This window comes from Polistes fuscatus, unplaced genomic scaffold (genome assembly GCF_010416935.1).
Source record: "Polistes fuscatus isolate 324 unplaced genomic scaffold, CU_Pfus_HIC Scaffold12, whole genome shotgun sequence".
NCBI lineage: Eukaryota > Metazoa > Arthropoda > Insecta > Hymenoptera > Vespidae > Polistes > Polistes fuscatus.
Window position 1 is genome coordinate 91,606 of NW_025113020.1, and position 11,248 is coordinate 102,853.

The 11,248-nt window shown below is 31.7% G+C and overlaps 1 pseudogene; it reads left to right on the plus strand.

Annotated features, from left to right (window-relative positions):
- Positions 1–356: 356 nt before the first annotated feature.
- LOC122526685 lies at positions 357–1,665 on the plus strand (annotated as a pseudogene).
- Positions 1,666–11,248: the final 9,583 nt, after the last annotated feature.

An 11,248-nucleotide genomic window follows, 5' to 3' on the forward strand; every position in this document is an offset into this window, starting at 1 on the left:
GAATACGTAACTGCTTATATAGCTGGTTATGTTGCGAGGAAAATGCTGCGATTTTCTCGGTGCGATAACTGCCTAAAAAGTTTTAAGTCCAATGTATCATCTAATAGAGACAGAGTTATTGATTTAATGAGCGAGCATTGCATACGCCCAAACGATAATTTATTTTCTCTTATTCAGCGATTAGAAAATATCGTTTTAATTGTTGTTGGGACTAAAACTATGAATAATTTGATTCATCGTATCGATTTTCACAAAGTTTCGACAGTAAAATTGCTACCTTTTGTTGGGTGCTAAGAACATCAATCAGCATTGATGAAAAAAATATTGAATTATTTTATCACCATTGGGGGCCACTTTCTTGCAAACCATATCAATATAACATTTATTTCAAATGCGTACAACAGTGTACAGCATATAAAAAGAATTCCCGTTTGACGAATTGGAAGGATGCTTCAGTCCCTGAAATGTACGTATTTTTATGCATTTTAATGCTAATGCCACGTTCGAAGAAACTGTCTTTGGGAGAATATTGGTCTATGGACGAACTGTTGAAAAGCAATATTTTCCGGAAAATAATGGCTCGAGATCGATACATGTTATTATTACAAATGTTGCACTTCAACGATAATAATACAGCAAGTGACGATCCTTTAGCAAAAATACGGCCAATAATAGATAAATTAAAGAATCTTTTTTGCAGTCATTTTCACCTTACAAAAATCTATGCATCGACGAAAGTCTATTGCTGTACACAGGCAGATGTTATTTTAAACAGTATATACCATCCAAGAGAAATAGGTTCGGAATTAAACTATTTCTCCTTTTTGACTGTAAAACTAATTATATTGGACTTCATAATTTGTACTGGGCAAAAAACAAACATTAGTAGAAGTAACATAGCTATTGGAATCTCTGGAGATGTTGTGATGACGCTGCTTCAGCTATATCTTGGAAAGGGCCATACACTAATTACGTATAATTGGTACACGAGTCCACGTTTATATACATTATTACACAAAAACAAAACCAACGCGTTTGGAACCGTTCGTAAAAATAAAAGAGAAATGCTCCACATGGAAGAGAAGTTGAAGAGAGAAGAAATGTGCTACCGATCGACTGACATTTTATTGGCAATGAAATGGTATGATAAAAAGGAGGTTTGAATGTTGTCTTCCGCACATGCAGCTACATTGATTGAAACTAAGAAGAGGGATTATCGTACAGGATTATATAAGAGGAAACCATCATGTATTGCAGACTATAATTCCAACATGGGTGCTGTAGATAGAGTTGATATGATTTTGAGTACACTTAATTCGCTAAGGAAAACTATAAAGTGGTACAAAAAATTGTTTTTCCACTTGTTAGATTTAGCTGTATATATTGCATATATTTTATAAAAAAAATCGACTGCTTCTAAACAAAAATTTAATGAATTTCATTTAGCTTTGATAAGAGACATTTTAAGAAAATATTTCTAACAGAGAAGCATGGTAGAAGGAGGTAAGAGAAAATCTGAGGATTTACCGTTTCGGTTAATTGATAGGCATTTTCCGTTAAAATGTCCTAATCGTGCCGGCATAACACAACTATCGCGAAGAAAATGTATTGTTTGTGTAAAAAATAAGAGAAGGAGCGATACGCGTTATGAATGTAAAAAATGCGATGACGGACTATGTAATGATAATTGTTTTGAAATTTTCCACAAACAATTGAATTATTGACTTTTAATAGTATTCTAAGTTTTACATTATTTGAATTTTAAATTAATATACTATTTTGTTTGACTATTATTCTATTCTATAATTAGATATTAAATTCATTAGATGTTAAATAACTATTTGTTTTTTATTTACTTTAGGTTTTAACCAATTCAAAATTGAAATTTATATAAACTTAGTAGTTTCCTTCATATTATTTTTTTAGTAATTTAAAAAACATTGACGTATTATTGTTAACTTCACTTTTTGAATTTAAGTTTAATTATATATATATTCATGTTTTTAGATAATAATTATTCCATGCTACTTATTATTGTTGGTTACGTTCACCATATTTTATCCAATACTTGAAACCGCGAAATTTAAAAAGTGGATCGAAGTTGTTGCAGCACGCTCTGGAAAAAAACTTAACTTTCTCTGTATTTCTGGGACATTTTTATACACTGCGAGCGTGCTCCTTCTATCTAAGCTTCGTGATGCAACGGTACACGTTTGGTCATCAAAAAGATCACCGGAAATATTATTGAAGCAACCATTTTGACTGGAAAGTTTAAAGGAGAAGTGAGGTCCTGTTGCCACGTATTTCAATGATACCGTCAGAATATACGATACCTTTCAAAAGACTACAGTTCCCCATTCGTTTAGCTTTCGCCATGTCTATAAATAAGTCTCAAGGCCAAACAATGCCCACTTGTGGTTTAGATTTGGAAAATCCATGTTTTTCCCATGGACAACTATATTCTGCATGCTCACGTGTGGGAAAACCATCGAATCTATTCGTGTTAGCTAAAGACAGGTTAACCAAGAATATTGTGCATCGATTAATGTCGAATTAAATTAAAATTGAAAATGTTTATAATTCAAAATAATAAATATTATTGTTATTTAAAAATAAAGAATTATCTACCCTTCCTACCTCATTTATAATAAAATTAAATGTTACATGTTATCAACTAACAACTTTTTAATTTACTTATTTGTTACAAACTTGAATATAAGATTAATAAAATTGTTCGAAAATTGCGCCACTCAAACTAGATGACAGCACCTCTCGGATAGCATGGTTAAGACGCCGTCTGTTATCGTCGAGAAGAAGACATATCGATTGTTTTTATTGATCAAGGGATCACGCCACTTAACGTGTAAATAGATCATTGGTCCCCTGTGACGTCATCCTCTGCGTGTTATTCTCCTATTGGTTTTTTTTGTTCTCTCTTCCTAGCGTGGAACGCGCTAATTGGTGTATCGTCTTTTTTTCTTTTCTCATCCAGGCGATCCTTGTGTTGTGTCTTTCTCACTGATCATCTCTTTATACTATCTTTCATTAACGACATATCAGGTAATCTCTTAACCTTTTATCTCTAATTCTGATCCTCTCTTTATACTTTCTTACCTCTCATTCTTGTATTACTCGTTTCATTATTTCTATCTATTCTCATATTAAATTTATTATTACATTTCTAACGACTTCTCGTACTACGTACTTCCGGCACACGTGGCGTGATATCCGGTACACGTGGCGTAGTCTATCCATTACTATTTATTAACTCATATTATAATTTTGTTATCTCTATTTTTTTTGTTCACAAATTTTAATAAATCTCGTTACATACAAACTCTACCAGAAATTAACATAATACAGTCCACTTGCCTATCTCGTCCGTCTCTTATCCTTTTTCTTAGTACTCTCCGATCTTCTCTTCGCGCATCTCTCTCTAAACTAGTAATTTCTCAAACAAAAATCTAAAATTCAACATTTTATGTTGATTTGTGCTTAATATCAAATCTATGAAAATTTTTATTAATCATTTTCAAATTTTGACCTTAAATTCAAATCTCAATCCCGTGGATTTTTATACTGGCTATAACGTTTTCGTCTTTATTCGTAAATAATAATTTCACTGTATTGAATAGTTTACTACAATATAATTTAACGTATACCTTAGCCACAGCATCGCGTGGCCGCTAGTATATATATATATATAAAGAGAATATATTCTCTCAAACTTGGCGCGCTGATTATGATCCGCGTGTCAATATATAGTATACAATATAGGGTATATAAGACAAAGTACATCAACGTACTCAGTTCATAAAAGTTCGTTATACGAAGAGAAATATTACGAATCGTTAGTAACCATACGGGTGGTGGCCTCTAGATAGCGGTTGAGAACAAACTTGAATTGTCGTTTCTCTTATTTAACAGGAAAAATATAGTTTTAACACTTTCGTCGTCAAGCGCGATTGCAATGAGTTTCTCCCGAGGCCCAAATTCGACTGTCGGAGCGCCGAGGCATAAACAGAGCGATAAGCGGGAAATAGCAGGGATGTAACTCAAATAGGCACTCGAGTATCGTTTTCCATTCATAACATTCATAATATTCCATTCGATACTTTGATATTGGTGTCATATGCCACAACGATACGGAAAAGTATCAAGTGGTATCGAAAATTAGCACTACATTTGCTTTTGGGTACCAGTGTAGTAAATGCTCACATCGTATACCAGAGTCAAAAATAAAAAAATTGGATAAGAAAATTTCGAGAGTTGCTTGTTGCCGAATGGTTGTCCCCGGAAAATTCTACTAGAACAAGGAACGTGTCCCATAAGCTTGAGATTCGTACAAATGAGCAGGGCAAGTCTGTAAGAAGGACGTGCGCCCTATGTTACCAGAAAAGGAGACAAACTGCTGAACGACAAGAAGCAAAAAAAAATGTAAAAAAAACTACGACCTATTGTTCCAAGTGTCCGAATTCACCACAAATGTGTTTACAATGTTTCAACGCACACCATACGAGATAGTATAATGCAATATGTTATCTTATATGAATTAGTAAAAATTATAGTATAATATGTATATTTGTAGTATTGTTATGTTGTATATCCTATATTTATATTTCAATACTGATTCCATTAAATTCGTTTTAAAAATTTATCTGAAAGTCGTATTAACTTGAATAAGAAGAGCGTCACCCATATTTGTGTGACGGGGCCCCCACGGAAGCATACCCGTCACCCAGATCTGGGTGACGTGGCGACGAAAGTGTTAAATATCAGTTATTCTTTACATTGGAGCAATTTTAATTGAATGAATCTGAGAAAGTTTTTCAGTTAACTCACCTATATTAAATCGATTTTATTCATTACATTTTATTATACTCTTCGTAATTTTATTTTTAGTTATTATTCATCTAATATATCTTCATAAATCAGGATCAATTTTTTTTTTTTTTAATCCCCTAGGATTAAATAATAATTTAAATTAAATTGTATTTCATAAATTTTTTTTAATTAAAGATTCAATCACATTTATTATTTTAATAATTTCAATTATTATTTTAACACTTCAAAATCTTTATATACTAGGAGACCTAGATAATTTTATTAAAGCTAATCCTATAATTACTCCTATTCATATTAAACCTGAATATTTTTTAATTGCTTATGCAATTTTACGAACTATTCCTAATAAATTAGGAGGAGTAATTGCTTTATTAATATCAATTTTAATTCTAATATTACTACCTTTTTTATCAAATCCTAAATTATTTTAAAATAAATTTAAACATATTTAATAAATTATATTTTTGAATATTAGTGTCTACATTCTTTATATTAACTTGATTAGGTAGACAAGAAATTAAAACTCCTTATATTGAATTGGCACAATTTTACGCAATTTTCCATTTTTTTAATTTTTTATCAGTTAGTATAATTAATAAATTTTGATTTATAATTTTATACAAAAAATAATTTATAAAATTTGTTAATAAGCCGTAAAGTATATATTTTGAAAATATACTATAGAAATATTTTAATTTTCTATTAACTCTAACTTTAATTCTTTTTACATTAAATTTTTATACGCATAACAACCTCAATTACATTTCTAATATTTAATAAAATTTTTAAATAATAATAATAGAAGTAAATTTAAAAAAATTTTTTTTTATTATTTATAAATTTTAATAAATATATAATTAAATTCTAAATTTAACTCACTGATCTGCCAAAATAATTTTATTTTAAATGATAATTATAAAAATTATTAATAATTAAATTATCTCAAATATATAAACATTTAAAATTGACATAAATAAAAAAATTTTTCTAGAAAAAGATAAAATATAATCTGAACAAAAATACATTAAATTATCATATTGTAAAAGTGGCAATGAGCCCTGAATTAAAATTATTAAAATTCTGAAAACCATAACATAAAAAATATTAAATAACTAAAAAATATAATAACAAAAAATACTCCTATAATTAAAATCATTATATATTCAGCTAAAAAAGTAAATGTAAATCTAATTCTCATATTTTCAACATTAAAACCTGAAACCAACTCCGATTCCCCTTCAATAAAATCGAAAGGTATACGATTTAATTCAGCTACTATTCTAATAAATAAAATAATTATTATTATAAAATAATTATTATAAAATTTACTAAAATCAAAAACTTAAAAATTTTTGAAATTTCATAAAATTTAACAATTGAAAAATTCAACATAATTAAAATTTCTTTCAACATAACAAATAAGACAAAGATTGAGAAATTGAACGTATACCTCCTAATATTGAATAATTTGAATTAGATGAACTTCCCATCAAAATAATATAAACACCCAATCTTAAAAACATTACTATACATAATATAAATAAATTTATAGTATAAATATTAACATGCATTAGTAAACCAAGAATTAAAATTATAACTATAATAAATCCAATTATTGGTATAATTAATTAAAAAAATAAATTAATTTTTAATAATTTAATATTTTCTTTAACAAATAATTTAATTGCATCACTAAAAAGCTGAAAATTACTTAAAAAAAAACTTTATTTCGTCCTTTCCGATCTTGTACATAACCTAAAAATTTTCGTTCCAATAATACTAAAAATGCTACTCCAATCAAAACTCCAATTTATGTAAAAAAAAAAAACCTAATAATAATGTAATATAATATTTAAAATTAATATTTAGAATTATTATTTAAAATTATTATTTAAAAGTATTATTTAAGATTATTATTTAAAAAAAATATTTAAATAACATTAATAATGAAATTTAATATGTTTTAAAAATTATCTCTTATTTTAAGTTCTTTCGTACAATAAAAAATTTACCTATAAATAAAATCCGATCTGGCTTACACTGATCTGTACTCAAATCATGTAAAATGTTAATAGTCGAACAGACTAAAATTTTAAGCTTCTATACTTAATTTTTATTTTAATTTAACATCGAAGTCGCAATAAATTTTATTAATATAATCTTTCAAAGTTATTATACTGTTATCCCTAAGGTAAATAATTCTTTTAATTATAAAAATTATCATTAATTTTTATTTTTCTACGTAAATAATAAATTAAAGTTTCAAAATTTAATTACCCTCCCAATAAAAAAATCTTAAATTATAAATTAAAAAATTATATAATTTAATATTCAAATTAATATTTTCAAATTTTTAGAGGGTCTTATCGTCTAATAATTTCATAAAAGCATTTTAACTTTTCTCATTTAAATTCAAATTCAATTAATTTGAGACAGTCTATATTTTATTAATTCTTTCATTCAAGTTTCCAAATAAAAAACTATTGATTTTGCTACCTTTGTAGAGTCAATATATACTGCAGCCTTTTAAATTTTATTCAATGGGCGGAATAAACTTATTATTACAATTAAACAAGACATGTTTTTGATAAACATGTAAATATATATTATATAAATTTGCCCTAATTCATTAAATTAATTTTATCAAATTATAACAAAAATCAAACTATATAATATTTACTAATATAATCATTATTACTATTAAAAAATAATTTAATTTTTAAAAATAATTAAAATAAAAATTACATTTATAAATTCAAAAATATTTTTTCATCTTATTATAAATTAAAACATTTTTTTAAAAGAAATAGAATTTTTTAATTACTATTAAATACCAAAAAAATAAATTTAATTTATAACCAATAAATTCAATTTATCCCAAATATATTTGCTTTTAAATAATTTATTTACAAAAAATTAATGTTAATTAAAATTTAAATTTTAAAGATGAATTTTATTCAATTCTGAAAATTTAGATAGATTTAAAATCGTTTAACATTTCAGTTCCATTTAAAAATTAATAATAATAATTTAACATTAACTTAAAATTTTTATTTATATTTTTTAAATCCAAGATAAATTAAAATTCAAATGATTTTATTAATCAATTTTATTAATCACCATGATACAAAAAGTAAATTAAATTAAAATTACTTTTGAATTTTATAATAAAATTTCAATTTTATTACTATCTTTAAAATTTTAAAAAATTATTTATTAATTTTTAATCGAACTAAAATTCTTAAAATAACTTTATATATACATAAATTAATAATAAAATAAAACATTATTTATAAAAAAAAAAAATTTTAAATAAAATTCAAATAAATTAAAATTTTAATATTAAATTTTTATATATTTTTGTATTTATTGTAAATAAATTATTTTATTTAAATGAAAATTTTATGTATAAACACTTCCCAGTATTTAGACTATGTTTCGACTTATTTCATTTTATTTTAAAGTGACGGGCAATTTGTACACATTTATATATTATATACAAATTAAATAATTATTTAAATTTACTATTAAATCCAATTTCTAATTCAATTTAAATTAAATTATCATATATTAATAAAAATATGTAATTCACACCTCTTTAACGCTCTTTCTCTTATCATAAATTCTATCGTTGGGATTCCCAGCTCTCTTTCCTATATAATATTCGGCGTTATCCTGCTTACTTCTAATGCCATTTTGCAGTATCTGCTCTATATCCTTTCCAATATTTTTATTTCTCCCAAACCCTAAATCTCCACACATTACTCCTGCTTTCACTATTGAGTGCAAAAGATATAGAGCCTATCCTCCATAGCGTCCCTGCTCTCTTTCATATACGTCATACCATATTCGCCGCTTTTTGTGCTTTCCCTGTTGTTTTTTCCCCATGCACCCAAACCGAATTTTTACTTTTGAACCAATATTCTAAGTATTTAAATTCATTAATTATTAATTATATTTTTATTATATTAAATTTATTATATATGTAAGATTTATATTTATAATGGTAGTATTTATTTATTAATAAATAATAAGGTATAATGTTTTTAAAATAATAAGAGATAAAATAGTAGGTATCTATAATCAAAACTAATAATCTAATGCCACGATATACTAGGTGTAACCCTTTACGTCCGAAAACAACAGTCTTAATTAGCGAGGAACACCAGAAACCCTACTCGTCGTCGCCTATCGTCGTCTTTTGTTCCTTCGCCGTCCCCCGTGGTCTTTCGTATTTTCTGTTACACTTTACATTCGTCGTCTCAACCAAAAAACTATTACCGAACGCGCCCACCAGTCCCTTCCGTCGCCTACCTATACTCTACATCCCCTCCATCGTCTCCTGTTGTTTCTCGTCATTCCTTCCGGAAGCTTCCAGATAATTCCCAATCACGCATAAAAGCTTTTCCTGCATTCCAACATCGAGAACGTTCGGGAGATTCTGATGTAGCCACCCAAAGGCGACAAGTCTAGACGGTGTAACCCTTTTTTTTTTTTTTTTTTTTTTTTTTCGTCAGGGGGAAAGACCTTCAAAAGGCCCCCTGGGCCCGGTACCCAAGGGAGTGTCGGATTTCTACCGACTAAAAAGCCCACCTGGTGCAAATCATTCATTCGCTGGATGGGAGAGGCGGATCCGTGATATATGTCACAAAAACACACCCACTCTCCCATCCCGATGAGCCTGGCCGGTGTTTTGCCATGCTCTCTTCATTCATACAAAACACTCACACCTTAAAACTAACTAACTACTGCGCCTCACGGTCTTCCGGAGGCGCAACTTACTCTACCTATATATGTATATGTACAAACCCGACCATCCATCCCAAGATGCACTGGTCGGGTTCACGCATCCCATGCATCCGCATGCAACACTCATCTCGGGGGAAGCGACGCGCTAGACCGGGCCAGGCGCCGCCAAAGCTGCCCGGAGCCTCGCCCGGGGGGGCCGCCTAGGAGCTAGTCTCCTTTGCGGTCCAGCATACATTCTTCTCCTATTGAGAAATTCTCTTTCTCTCACTCTCTCAGCATCTTCCTTGACCTTCATTACTAGTCCTGAAAAGGACTGGAATGCAGCCCACGCCCCCGGGGTAACCAGGGACAGCCCAACTATCCCGGGGATGGTGAGCTGCACCCCCCCAACTCCCTGACCAAGGAATCCCTCGCATTCGTCCACGCAGGGCATTCGATCAGGGTGTGTTCCGCGTCGTCATTATCCGCACCGCAGTGAAAGCACCGCGGGGAGTCTGTCTTCCTGATACCATACAGGTACGCGGGAAAACAGCCATGGCCAGTCATCAGCTGAGTGGTGTGGAAGGTCGTTTCCAAAGAAAACGGCCTTCCAACCCACTCCTCCAACCCGGAAGCGATGGCTGCCCTCACGCGCACCCCCGTTGCTCCGATTGTTCCAACGAGACCTAATTCTTCTTCCTTCCATGCTGCAATTGCCCTCCTCTTGGCAATGGCACCCAGCACGGCCCTTGTGCTAGGGGAAACGGGATCCTCCGTCTCCCTGACCGCTGCGTATACATCCGCCAGCTGCGGTGCCAGATGGTCGAAGGGAATGATTCCCGCGACCATCATTGCCGCATGGAAGGATACCATCCTATAGGCGCAACACACCCTGATTGCTACCCTTCTCTGCAAGGCCCGAACAGCCCGCCTGACCCTCTGATCTTCCGCAACAGCGCGCCACCACACCGGAGCACCATAGAGGAGCACGGAATGGATCACGCTGCTGTAGAGTCGTCGCTTCTTCTCCCTCGGCCCGTGGAGGTTCGGAAGGATCCTCCCAATAGACCGAAGGATCCCCTGCATTTTCGGGATTAAGGCCTCGAAGTAGGGCCTAAATGTCAAGCCTGAATCTAAAACTATGCCCAGGTATTTAACGCTGGGCTTCACTGCAATACAAACCCCCCTGAGTCTGATCACAGGGGGGGGGGAGCAATCCTGCGTCTGTGGAAGGCAGAGGCAGGGAAGGTCATTGCCTTCGTCTTCTGCGGCGCCACTTTAAGGCCCAAACTCTCGATTTCATTCACAAGGACCTCGAGGTCCCTTTCACACGCTAACACCGCACTAGATAGGTCCCGCCCCGCTGAAAGGAGGGCCGTGTCGTCCGCGTAGCAAACCACACGAGACCCCCCCGGCAGCGGGACCCGGAGGACCCGATCGTAGGCGATGTTCCAAAGTGTGGGACCGAGGACGGAGCCCTGTGGGACCCCACACGTCATTCTTACATTATAGACGTTGCCCTGTCCTCCGATGAAGGACAGGAGCCGATCTCGAAAATAGTCCTTAATGATATTTACAAGGTAGGTGCGGAAGCCACTTCCCTCCATAGCCTCTATCACAGTCTCCCAGGGGAGCGAGTTAAAAGCGTTGGCGACGTCCAACGACACTAGGACGC